The sequence below is a fragment of the Trachypithecus francoisi genome, unplaced genomic scaffold (genome assembly GCF_009764315.1).
Source record: "Trachypithecus francoisi isolate TF-2019V2 unplaced genomic scaffold, Tfra_2.0 Lachesis_group5, whole genome shotgun sequence".
Taxonomy (NCBI): domain Eukaryota; kingdom Metazoa; phylum Chordata; class Mammalia; order Primates; family Cercopithecidae; genus Trachypithecus; species Trachypithecus francoisi.
In genome coordinates this window covers 124926420-124940481 of record NW_022681470.1, presented here as the reverse complement: position 1 = coordinate 124940481, position 14062 = coordinate 124926420, and the positions used below count along the sequence as shown (strand labels likewise).

Genomic DNA, 14062 nt, shown 5'->3' with positions numbered 1-14062 from the left:
ACCCGGGAGGCAGAGCTTGCAGTGAGCCGAGATCACGCCATTGCACTCTAGCCTGGGCGACAGAGAGAGAATCCGTCTCAAAAAAAACAAATCAAAACAAAAAAGAAATAAAAGAAAAAGAAAAGAAAGGGAGTAAGTGGGGTGGGCCTTGAACAGTAGAGGCAGGGGATTCTAGGCAGCAGCTGTGAGTGGAGGGCAGGAGGTTTGGTGTGTGTTTAAGTGACCAGCAGGATCAGACTCGAGCTGCAGTTGGGTTCTGGGCATTGGGTAGGACTGTGTGCAACGTGTCCCCATCAAGAAAAAAGATGTGGTTTCTTTTTTCTTTTTTTTGAGATGGAGTCTCACTCTGTCGCCCAGGCTGGATGGAGTGCAGTGACGAGATCTCTGCTTACTGCAAGTTCCGCCTCCGGGTTCACGCCATTCTGCCTCAGCCTCCCGAGTAACTGAGACTACAGGCACCCACCACCAAGCTAGCTAATTTTTTGTATTTTTAGTAGAGACAGGGTTTTGCGGTGTTAGCCAGGATGGTCTCCATCTCCTGACCTCGTGATCCACCCGCCTCAGCCTTCCAAAGTGCTGGGATTTACAGGCATGAGCCACTGCAACTGGCCCAAAAGATGGGGTTTCTAAGGATGTGTGTGTGTGTGTGTGTGTGTGTGTGAGTGTGTGTTTATCTTTCTGGGCTGAGGGCTCAGGGACAGTGGGTAAGGTACTCTCTCACCAGCAGTCACCTCTCCCACCCTCATCCCCACAGCCAGCTGGTCCCATTCCCCACTCAGCCTTCCTTCCTAGTCACTGAGCCTCAGAGGCCTCCAGCCAATAAGAGAAGGGGCTCCAAGGGTCCTTCCCCTCCTCCTCTCTGCTGGATCTCTTCCTCCCTCACCCCAGTCCTGCCCTGCTCCTGACTGGGCTCCTCCACACCTCACAGCCACTGTAGGGTTCCTCAGAAAGCATTCACAGGAAATCACTCCTCCCTTGCTCCCTGGCCCTTACTTTATTTCTATCCATGGCTCCCAGACTGGTGTACCCTTCTCTTCACAAACACTGACCTCAGAGGCTCCACTCATGCCCCAGACCCTGTGCCTCCAGCCGGTAGTCTCCCTCTAGGGCCACTCATTGTGTCCCCCATCTCACAGTGCTGATGGTTTCCTCTCCCTACCCCTGCCCCTCCCTGCGTCTCCCTGCCCCCTGTTCTTCACCCAGAGGACTGGAAGAAATTTGAACCCTTCCCTTCCATGTTGTACTCTTTCCCCCTTCCCCACTGTGGCCACTAAATTATTTATATTTCGTAGAGACAACTCTGTATTGTAGGGGATGAGGGGGCCTACTCTGGTTTCCTGTTTCTGTGTATAAACATACTATAGATCATTACAATAAAAGTAACTTAGATTGAATTTTTCCACCAGCTCAACAAGGTAAGGGATTGAATTTGAAGTTACATGAATTTTTTTTTTAAAGTTAGTATAAGACTTCTTGCTTTCTTGAATTTTAGGACTAAGTTCAGGGTCTCTACGTATGGGAACCAGGAAACATTTCTTTTCACACAAGAAGATAAGTTCCAGGAGGGAAGGAACACATTTGTCTTGTGTATCATTTCCATAGGGCATAAAGTAGGCAGTAATTAATAGCGCTTAAATAAATTAATGACTACATAAACACATTAGTACAAATGTCATTATTAGTTAGTTATTACTTAGCAGAAGGTAGAGAGGAAGAATAAATAAGTTTTGAGTCCAGAAAAGAAAATTTCCCAAACACTGGAGGACCAGAGACAAATGAACAACATATGGCAACCTGAGGATATAAACATGCTCTGTTACACAGAGGGCTGATAGAGGAGTAGGCACTTGGTGTTGGATTGGGGGTGGTAGGGGTGTGGAACGTTGAGTAAGAATGACAAAGACAAATTTGCTCTCAACCTTATCAAACTGATGGAAGAAAGGGTTGGAAACCTATTGCTATGAAAGGGACCTTTGAGTCTTTTAAGATAAACATCTTAGAAAACTTTTGCAGCCTTGTTGAAGTCAATCTCTCCACCTGCAAATTTCTCTTCAGCCCCTGATTTTCAATTTTTTTTTTTTTTTTGCCCTGTTCCTCTTTTAAGCAAATATGAGCTCAAAGTGAAATGGGAGAGTTCCCTGGCCCCCCTCACAGGATATGTGACAGGGATGTGGTTCTTCTGTTCATGCGCTCAAATCCCTTACAGTAGGGGAAGCACGCAGACAGGCAGGTGCAGGAGTTATGGCAAGTGCTTTTGGGCTCTGGTCCCATGGTAACGTCTAGGGGTGGGAGCCTGCAACTCCCAAGGCCCAAGTGGGTGTGTGTTACAGGGTGCACTTTTAGCCTTGCCATCCACCAACAGCTTAAGTGTTAAACAGCTCAGTGGACCCTCTGCCTTTTCACGAGTACAGAGGGCCAGTGTGACAGCTTTCTGTATCCTGAGATCTTGTCCGGTGTCCAGGAAAATTCAGGTCACACATGGGCTTGAAGGATGGTGAATTAGGGAGTTTTACTGAGTGGTGGTGGTGGCTCTCAGTAGGATGGATGGGGAGCTGGAAAGGGGATGGAGTGGGAAAATGATCTTCCTTTAGAGTTTGGCCACCCAGAAGCCTATCTCCTCTCCCACCAACCCCAGCCAAACTCCTCTCGACGTTCAGACGCTTCTTTTCTTCTCTCCTCTGTCATTCTGCGCTTCTGTTAATCTGTTTGTGGAGCCTGGGGTTTGGGGTTTATATGGGTACAGAATAGGGGGACATGGCAGGCTAAAAGGCAACTTTTTGGTGTTCAAACCTGCTCCCACTTAGGGTCATGGGTTTTCAGGCTTCAGGGTGGGGCTTTTACCAGGAACAACTGTCTTCTACCCAGTATTTCTCTGTCTCTTGTCCATATCAAAAGACGCTCCATCATGCACCTGGAATCTAGCTAGGCAGCTGGTCACCAGGAAGGCTTCTAGGAAAAGCCCAGAAGGGAGGTCATCTAGAGACAGCTTTTCAGTCTTTCCTACCATCCAGTCCTGATGTGGCCTGCTAGAAAATCTTTTCTCACAACTGCTAGCCAGTGGAGACAGAAACTTTCCCAGAACTTACAATAGGAGGTCACATGCAGGTCAGGTCCTAAAATAATCTGGAAAAGTACCTACCACAGAGGTGATTTTCCTCCTTTCCATGAACTCAGACACTCCCCCATTACACCCTCTATATCCTTCCTAGGGAAACTCAACAATATCTTCTCTTTCATGAGAAAGCAACAAAAGACCAAATAATTCATAAGACAAGCTACATATTGCAATGAGGTATAATTAAAAGATGTCACATATTTACCAACTGGCTCACCTGTAGCCCAGCATATGCGAAAAATCCTTCACTTTGCTGAATGAATCCAGCCACCTGCTGAGAAAACCATGTCAGTCTGACAGCGCCTGACTTAATTACTTTGAACTTAAAATAATTAATAAGTCCCTCATTTTCCAACAGGAAAGCACTTAATGCTGTTCAATAAAATAATTCATAGCCTATGTAACTTGCTGCAGCCAGGAGGTGTTTTTTTGTTTGTTTGTTTTGGTTTGGGGTGTTTTTTTTTTCCTATAACTTTGGGTAATTTATCCACTGCATATTTGGAATGATGTTTCCTCACTGAGCCTCCCACAGGTATGTGAGTTTTGATCATTACATTTCTTCTAGTAAACCCAGTCTTCATCAAATGCACCAGGGAGAGCCTGGCTTTCACCTCTTCCTCCCTCTTGCTAATCCTTCTGAGTCCTGGGCTTCATTGTAAATGGTCTGAAGAGTCTTTTGGCCTCAAAACCTAAATATTTGCTTAAAATAAATGTAGAAACGGGTATAGGGAGGTGGTTGAGTGAAAGGAAAAATGTGTGCCAAGGAAACAAATGCGAAAGAAGAGAGCACAGCCGGGCGCGGTGGCTCAAGCCTGTAATCCCAGCACTTTGGGAGGCCGAGACGGGCGGATCACGAGGTCAGGAGATCGAGACCATCCTGGCTAACACGGTGAAACCCCGTCTCTACTAAAAATACAAAAACTAGCCGGGCGAGATGGCGGGCGCCTGTAGTCCCAGCTACTCGGGAGGCTGAGGCAGGAGAATGGCGTAAACCCGGGAGGCGGAGCTTGCAGTGAGCTGAGATCTGGCCACTGCACTCCAGTCCCGCCGACAGAGCGAGACTCCGCCTCAAAAAAAAAAAAAAAGAAAGAAGAGAGCACAATAGTGAAACATTGATGAAGGATGTACAAAATGAACCTGAACTTCACCTTCTTCTGGTCGGCTTTCCATTTGGTATCTTTGCAGGTGGCTGGTTGAGGTAATATGGATGCACAAGGCAGTGAATTTAATTTTTGAAACTGTTTAAAGAGAGATTTTTTAGTCTGTAAGCACATTTCTTTTAAGGGGAGAAACTGTCTTTCAATATGCCTAATGGAGATCAAGAAAGAAAGCTGTGGTTTCTCAAAGGTCCTATATTTGATTTCTGCCCTGAAAAGAATGCTTATTCCATTCTAAGTAGATCGTGTTTTTTTGTTTGTTTGTTCGTTTTTTGTTTTTTGTTTTTGAGACAGAGTTTCGCTCTTGTCGCCCAGGTTGGGGTGCAATGGCATGATCTTGGCTCACTGCAATCTCCGCATCCTGGGTTCAAGCGATTCTCCTGCCTTAGACTCCCTAGTAGCTGGGATTACAGGCATGCACCACCACACCTGGCTAATTTTGTATTTTTAGTAGAGACGGGGTTTCTCCATGTTGGTCAGGCTGATCTTGAACTCCCAACCTCGGGTGATCCACTCGCCTCGGACTCCCAAAGTGCTGTGATTACAGGCATGAGCCACCATGTCTGGCCAGTAGATCGTTTTTAATGGAAAATTTATTGTTAGAAGTTCTGTAAGACTATTCCATAAATGGGTTAAAAACACAGTGGGATGGGGGAAGGAGGACAAAAATAAAAAGCTAAAATGTTTGCTCTTTGTGAAAGCAAAACCTTTGCCAGGAGACTCTAGGTGCCAGTACACTGGTTCTCAAACTTAAGTGTGTGCATGATAACCACCTTGGACCTTGAGAAAATGCTCAGTGCTAGGAGGTAATATCAACAGAGACTCTGACTCAACAAACCTGTAATGAGACCTGAGAAACTGCATTTTTGAAGACTCAGATGATCTGATGTGATCAGTGGTCTACACTTTGAGAAACACTGCTGTTATCAGCAATGCAGGAGTTGAGGGTTGCCCTAAAGGACCTGAGAACCTGAGAATTTGCTACTAAGGAGAAGCGCCTGAAATTAACAAACAGTGACTATTATCAAATGTCCTTAAGTAAAAAGCCAAAGTTTTCTGTGCCCCTTCCAGTAAAATAAGCTGTATATAAGACACTAGTGGGAGGTGGGAGGCAGTGACATTAAAAATTTTTACTTCAACTTGATTTGTTTCAAAGTCCTGCTTGCTCCTTTGATGGAAAAAAGAAAATCATAAATAAGTGGGAGAAAGTTCTCACTTTGTATTCCAAACAATATTGTTTTAATGTTGTAATTAGACATCTTCACTGGTGCACAGATCTTCCCCCTGGAAAGAGGATTGCTACTGACCCTTCCTTTGACAGAAATTCTATCCTCACAGAGGCTTGACTGAAAACTGTAAGAAAAACCTCTTCGTGCCCACCACTTTGTTAGCCACCCCAGAAGTGGATTCATGAAGCTATCCGCACAGATGACGAATCCCACCTTCAAGAGAGGAATGAAAGCACTGAGGGCAATATTGGAAGATGGCTGGGCATTGTTTCACACAGAGAGTAAGGGGAATGGAACTCTTTGGTCCCACTCTCTTGATACCCTTTTCATTATGATCAAAATATCGAACTACAAACTCTTGACCAAAGAGGGGAGAAATCTCTAATTTTGACAGATCTATAATAATAATGATGAGTTTGCATCAAACTCTCCAGATAACCAAAATTTACTCCTTATTATAGCCTGGTGTTTAACACCGAGGCTTTGGCAACAAGCAGCTCAGGGTTGAAGCCCAACTCTGCCCTTCACTGTCTGTATGATTCAAGGTATGTCATTTACTTCTCTGAAGGCCAGTTTCTTTATCTATAAAATAGAGATAATAATAAGTCTTATTTCACAGTGTTGTTATGAGGATTAAGTGAGATAGTTTGATAGAGTGGTTGGTACAGGGAAAAAATGTTTTAAACGTGTGCTATTCTCACTCCCCAAAAATCCATAAGGGCAGTAGTATGACTCTACTGTTTGTCACTGTAATCCCAGCATAGATCCTGGTTTCATAAATACTTTTGGAATAAAGAAAAGAAGGAAACAAAGTAAGAAGAAAGAAAAGAAGGAAGGAAGGACAGATTTGAAAAAGCAACTAGCTCTTTCCCTAAGCGTCCTGAGGTAATCTGTGAAAATGATTCACTATTCACTTGACCCAGAGAACCCCAGGAAATCATGCAAATCAAGAGGTTCCAATCTTCGTGTTCACTTTAAGAACACTCGTGAAACTGCCCAGGCCATCAAGGGTATGCATATACGAAAAGCCACGAAGTATCTGAAAGATGTCACTTTACAGAAACAGTGCATACCATTCCGACGTTACAATGGTGGAGATGGCAGGTGTGCCCAGGCCAAGCAGTGAGGCTGGACACAAGGTCGGTGGCCCAAAAAGTGTGCTGAATTTTTGCTGCACATGCTTAAAAACGCAGAGAGTAATGCTGAACTTAAGGGTTTAGATGTAGATTCTCTGGTCATTGAGCATATCCAAGTGAATAAGGCACCTAAGATTCACCGCCGGACCTACAGAGCTCATGGTCGGATTAACCCATACATGAGCTCTCCCTGCCACATTGAGATGGTCCTTACTGAAAAGGAACAGACTGTTCCTAAACCAGAAGAGGAGGTTGCCCGGAAAAAAAAGATATCCCAGAAGAAACTGAAGAAACAAAAACTTATGGCACAGGAGTAAATTCAGCATTAAAATAAATGTAATTAAAAGGAAAAAAAAGAAAAAGCAACTAATTCCAAGGCAAAAAAGTGAGAAGTGTTCAGAAATCATAAAAACCTATGTCTTGCTCCCAAAAAGTCTTTTGCAGGTCCAAGCAGTGAGTCGGGGATCTGTCCAAATTCCATCTGGTGGCACTGGCCTCTCAGCATGAGTCTTCCAAGGTAACTGTGACAAAAGAAAGGACCTCTGGAGCGCCGTGCCCAGGGAGTGACTGTATCACCCCTGTTCAGGTCCATTGGCTAGAACCCATCACATGACCGACCCAGCTGCGGGGCAGTGGGAGATGGAGTGTACCATGCTCCAAGGGTCAACAAGAAGGCCAAACACAGGGGAGCACTAGCAATATCTACCGCAGCCTGCGTCCTGGCCTCCAAGTCTAAGGAAAGGCAGTTGGCAAAGGGTGTATGGGAAAACATTCTGAAAAGACACAACAAAAATAAATATGTTAAATCATCTTTTTTTTCTTTACAATATTATGGGATTTTCATCTGGTGTCTGATATTTTCAGGTGCATAAGAGACCTCTCAAGAAAGTATAATACAGTGTGAACTGAGTTAAACCTTTTATTCCCTCACTTTCTCTTTCTCTCTCTCTCAGATGCAGGCAAACATACATATGACAAAACACACACTGTCTATTTTTTCTGTTCAGGCAGAAGTCCTCTCCATCCACGATAACCCAGACCCTAGGAGGAGAAAGAGAGGAGAGATGCAAATGTTTGTTGATACCTAATTGTTGAGAAGCATCAAGAGATACTAGAAATGAGTGGATATGCATCTCTGGCATGTTAACTGTCCTGAAAAAAAGCCTTAGTTTTCATCCACTGGATAAACAAAGCATGTCAGCTTTGACTTTGAACTACCAACTGACTTGGGCCAGATCTATACATCTAGGACAATTAAATTATGGCAGAGTTATTCCTTTCGGTAACCTAAACACTCAATGAGATAGCTGCACAATTAATTCACTAAAATTTGTCAGTATCCAAATCTGGGCAGAACAACCCAGATGTAATTTGCTCACAGTACATCTCGACAATGTTACATAACTTGAGCTTGTAGATTCTTGGACTAGAACTAGTTCTTTTTTGGGTCATAAATTTATGTGCAGTTTATCACAACTTTTAGTGCCTTAGAATTAAGGTACTGTAGTTTAATGCCATGTAAAGTGTTTTAGTTAGCTTCCTATGGTGAAAAATCAACTTCCAAAGTCTCAGCAACTTACAACAACAGACGTGTTACACATTGGCAGCTGTAGTCAACTGCTGTGGCTTTGTTTAATCTTTTCTCTCCAGGACTCAGATTAAAGGCGGGGTTGTGTTTCAGATTAGGAGCAGCTCCTTTTTGAGATATGCCATTCTTGAGAAGAGAGAAAAAAGTAAGAATGTTGCAAGAAACACCAATGCCTCTCAGATGTAGCATGAGTCATGTTCACTCACAGGTCATTGGCTAAAATTAGTCACATGGTCAAGAACAGAGAAGTATACATATTCCCTTCCCTCAGGACACACTGCAAGGTACATGGCCACAGGCAGGAAGTATAATCCTCTTGTAGGAAAAGGAGGAAATATTTGTAACAATATAATCTTCCAAAATACTGAATCTTTCTCATCTTAATATCCCTAGGGCCTAGCACAGGTGTCCAATGAATATTTATTAAATTGCATTGAATATTCATTGTATCGAATGAATATATCATTTCAGCATAAGTCAGTCATCTGAAAGAACAAGTATTTTATCATTATGTCTATCACCACTATTATCATCAAATGATATTTTTTAATTAGCCATGTATACCTAGTACTTATCTGAGCATTCTACAGGTAACAATAGATTTTATTGATTACTTTTAGTAGTATAGCAATCTAAAGAGAAAAATAATGGCAAATAATTCTTAAAAAGACATTAGCATACATTTTCGTTAACGCAAACTCACAATTTTCTTTTTGAAAATACTGTTAATAATGCCAATCAAATTCTGATAAAAGTAGAATTTTTTTTTCTAAAACTTGTCTTTGGTATTTAAAATTGTATTTCTTCTGCTAGAAATATTTTGGGGGAACGTCAGAAATAGTGGGTGAAGATATGAACGATTCTCTTGGACTACGGACACAGAAATTAAAAGTCATCTCAGAAATTAAAAGTCATCTCAAATTTGTTGATTCTGAAGGCAGCCACTGAAATAGTTACAGTTCCACGTACAAAATGAAGATTGCATGCTCAGGGTGGATGAACTCAAAATATAATAAAAGTTTGGGATGCATTTGAACAGGGGCTGGTTATGCTGCTTTTGGATAAGCATTGAGGCAAAATGAAATTCTGAGACTCTGCCAGCCCCCTCTTAGGAATCTGGGTATAGAGGCTACGCTACAGCACATTCACTATCACAGAAATCGCTCATTTTAATTTGCATCCATTTCAGGAGTTGGTCACGGGCAAATTCACACATCCAGAAACTAGCTTTTCCTCAAAGATACCAGTATACTACACATTACATTACAAGAATCAGGACTAATACCTTTATCCTGTGAAACAATGCAGTCCCCTCCTAATTGCAACTAGAAATTGTACCAAAGTTATCATTTGTGCTCAGTGAGTTTGCGAATTAATTCATTATGCTGTTAAAATCCCAGCGTCTCTTATCACCTGCCGCTTTAAACACTCTGGTTGCATTAACAGCGCTGCCCTGTCAGCTGCCAAATGCGGGAGCTGGAGGCAGCTAAGAAGTGAATCCTTGAACTGAGAAATTCCACCTAGGGGAGGAGACGCAGCTTTGACTTGCAAACAGGGCCCAGGAATCCAGCAGAGCTATCTGGAGAACCACCTGAATCATCGATCCATAAAACCATCATGAAAGTCAATGTCTCCTCCAGCACAGATCAGAGTCAGGCTTAGATAAAATGCTGTCGGTAATGATAACCCTGTTCTCTGACCACGGACAAGACTAAGGGATCAGTTGTGCCTTATTTTGAGGAAACCTTGTGCAAATACTAACTTGAAAATAGCAGTCAGAAAAGTCACGCACCCCTTGTTTTGAAATCGTTTTCTACGTATATGTGACTTGTACATTTAAAGGTTGATGTTACCTTTGAGGAAATAAACCAGTATTGCTGATTAAAATAATATTTATTTTCTACAGTGCCACCATAAGCCTCCTACATTTGCCTGGCTGCCAACCTATAATTAATTTGCTAGTGTGCACTGCTTGTCCCGAAATTTCCACAGAGTCACACTAGTATTTCTCATTAAAATGAATCCTGAAGGCACTTTGTTATTGTTTAGTCTCAGAGAAATATTGACAGTGGTTTTCTTTTTCCCTCCATCAACATCATTGTTTTATAAACGCTAAACGCAAAAGAATTTTTTGCACACCTTTGAAGTATTCCTTATCAATAATTCATTCAAAATCACAAAGGAGCAAAATAGCTGGATGGTTGAAACTGTAACAATGTTAGGAAAACCACATCTGCTTTTAAATCGTCATATTATTGAGTTAAAGCTTCATTGAAGGCACAGTAACATCCACAAGCCTGTTGGTTTCTCTTTGTGCTCAATTCAGCTGTGCCTTTTAAGTCAGCTTTAGGGGGTTGTATCACCAGCATTCCAGATGACAGCACTAGGTTGTGGGCACTTTTGCCTCCGTTTTTGTTTAAGATGCCTCCTGAAAGAGCAGAGCACCTGTGTCGTGCTCTGCCTCGGCCTCGTATCATGGAGAATTATCTCTTAATATTGAAGTTTGGTTTGCCTGATTTTTATACTATGCCCACCAGGAAGGAATTATCCCTACTCTCTGACATTCGATGCAGAGCCAAATCTATTGCCACTACTAAATAAATGTTAAATAATAAGAATCATGTGGTGGTGCTAGGAAGAATATCTGTTTAAGAAAAGAAGAATAAAATGGAAACCTATTACACATGTGCCAGCGATATCCTCTACAGGATTCAGATATAAAACATCAGACTCTCCATTTTACTTTTAGTGTTGGATGAAAAGGCCATGCTTTTTAATTATTCCAACCATAGGTTAAAGAAAACAGCCATTAGCTCTTTTGTTAAAACATTCTTCTACTCTCCTCATTGATTTGAAAGTTAATAATGACAGTGGTTTTCTATGTCCCGGCATTGAGTTTTAAAATTACTGAACCTTATTCCTGAAGTCTAAAGTGATGGTAAACCATTACAGAGAGTGCATATCACAAACTAAGATATATTTTCTTGAGATTGTTAGGCATGTTAGAGCTAATGTTATTTTAGAAACTATAAAAAGGGAAATAAAAATGTTGGCTAATGAGTCCTGCTTATAAACTAAACCTGAACGGTTATCTCTTGGCACACTCAGAAACCCATTTAAACTTTCTCTGGAGATTAAATGAACATCCTTCTGTATGTCTGCTCACTACCTAAAAGCAATGAAATCTTATTTAACCTGAGATAAATCTCTAATGTCACTTTCACCTCTCATCCACAACAAAACATAGCATTGTGCAAAATTAGTTATAGAATTAAAAACACCAATCATATTCTTATAATTTGCTTTCTCGCCTTGAACAAAATCTCTTAAAGTTTTTTCTTTTTGACTTCTTTTTTTTTTTTTGAGACAGAGTCTCGCTCTGCCCCCAGGCTGGAGTGCAGTGGCCGGATCTCAGCTCACTGCAAGCTCCGCCTCCCGGGTTCCCGCCATTCTCCTGCCTCAGCCTCCCGAGTAGCTGGGACTACAGGCGCCCGCCACCTCGCCCAGCTAATTTTTTTGTATTTTTAGTAGAGACGGGGTTTCACCGTGTTAGCCAGGATGGTTTCGATCTCCTGACCTCGTGATTCGCCCGTCTCGGCCTCCCAAAGTGCTGGGATTACAGGCTTTGAGCCACCGCGCCCGGCCTCTTTTTGACTTCTTAGCAATAGTCAAAACTGTCTAGCTAATTTCATTTAACTCGATTGGGAAACAAACTTTTAAGAACTTTTAGAAACTGATGGACAAAGAAAACTAAAGCCAGTTCAACCTTTCACAAGTAAAGCTATAAATGAAAGCTCATCTCCTCAACTGTTTATTTAGTTCTGGGTTCTCAGCAATGGCAGATGATACTTGGGATATAGCTAATACTAGGTTTAAGAAAAGCAAGGCTTTATTCTATTTCATCACGTATAGAAACAAAAAACTGTAGAGTGCAGTGATGTGAGCCTGTAATTCCAGCTACTGAAGAGGCTGAACCAGAAGGATTGCTTGAGTCCAGGAGTTTAGCGCACTAAGACTCTAGTGCACCCGGACTCTAGTGCACTAAGCCGATCGGGTGTTCACACTAAGTTCGGCATCAATATGGTGACCTCCTAGGAGCAGGGGACCACAGTTTGCCTAAGGAGAGGTGACCAGGCCTAAGTCAGAAACCAAGCAGGTCAAAACTCCTATGCTCATTAGTAGTGGGATCAGGCCTGTGAACAGCCACTGGGCTCCAGCCTGGGCGACGTAGTGAGACTCTGTCTCCAAAAAGAAAGAAAGAAACATAAAAAACTCAGCCAAAGATTTTACAAACTGAGAAATATGAATAGATTAACACTATATTATATTAACTCAAGAATAAGAGACTTACCAGGTGTGGTGGCTCATGCCTGTAATCCCAGTACTTTGGGAGGCCAAGGCGGGCAGATCATGAGGTCAGGAGTTTGAGACCAGCCTGACCAACATGGTGAAACCCCGTCTCTACTAAAAATACAAAAATTAGCCAGGTGTACTGATGCATGCCTGTAATCCCAGCTACTCAGGAGGCTGAGGTAGAAGAATCGCTTGAACCCTGGAGGCGGAGGTTGCAGTGAGTCCAGATCACGCCACTGCACTCCAGCCCGGATGAAAGATCGAGACTCCATCTCAAAAAAAGAAAAAGAAAACAGAATAAGAGACTAATAGTGATCAATCATAAATGGTCTATGAAGTAAGCTAAGACTAATACACCTCTTTTTTTATGAGATAATATTCTGGCATAGAAAGACATATATTGATCAAATTCTCTCACAATATCCTCAAAGACAATAATGTACTAAATAATTACTAGCCATAATAATTATGAGCTAATAATTATTAGTTACTAATAATAGACACTATTCATTGAATATTTACCATGTCAGGTACTATTCTAGAGGAAATTATATATATGTTATACATGTACGTGTTTGTGTTTATATGCATATGAAATCTCTGTATGTGCAACAATCCTTTGAGATTGGTATTACTATCCCAATTTTTTAGTGAAGAAAATAAAGCTGAAAACTACTTTATAACAGCTGGGTGCAGTGGCTCACACCTGTAGTCCCAGCACTTTGGGAGTCTGCTTAGGGGCGGAGGCTCCCCCTTGCCCACATGGTGAGGTGGACGGGTGTACTTCCCTTCCTTTACCAGCTTGTCCCACTGCTTCCTGATGGTACTCAAACGTCTCATCGTTTTCTGCCAAAGTATACACTCTATGAAATAATCATATTCTATTTTGCACTCTTTCTCTGCCCAGATACCACCAACTCCATGTGCACATTCTATTCATTCTTTTTCAAAAGGATGACATCGAGCAGGAATCTTGTAGGACTGTTCAGCACTTTGGATTGTCAACCATTGATCTATGTTAAGGCCAAACTGTTTCTGCACATCCAAGAAAGGCATGGCATTCTGATGCTCATGCCCTTGTCTCTTCTCTGGCCGCTGCTTCAGGATGATTCTACTTTTCAAATTTTTATATGACACAAACCTGAAAATAGTTCACTAATATATTAGATTACCAAATCCATTTTGACAAAAAGCTCAACACGCAGGAATAATGAACCCAAATTAGGTACATTTAATATAGACAAGCGTAAAGGGGATGACTTATTTTAATCTTGGTTTCAGTAAGAAAAAAAAAAATTTGCAGATTTTAGTTGACCACAGACAGCACAATAATTCTGCCCCCAAATTAATGATCAGGTGCCTTATTACCCAGACGGAGGAAAACAGTTCTCTCATTGTAACTGTCAGGTAATATCTACAACTTGAAAAGTCTCCAGAGCATGAGACAGCTTGTGAGGGTGTGGAGAGGGGCCTCTTGCAGTTTT

General features: G+C 42.0%; 2 pseudogenes; one reads left to right on the top strand and one right to left on the bottom strand.

The window, feature by feature from the left end:
• Positions 1-6390: 6390 nt before the first annotated feature.
• LOC117074520 lies at positions 6391-6954 on the top strand (annotated as a pseudogene).
• A 1259-nt stretch (positions 6955-8213) lies between these two features.
• On the bottom strand, positions 8214-13634 carry LOC117074167 (annotated as a pseudogene).
• Positions 13635-14062: the final 428 nt, after the last annotated feature.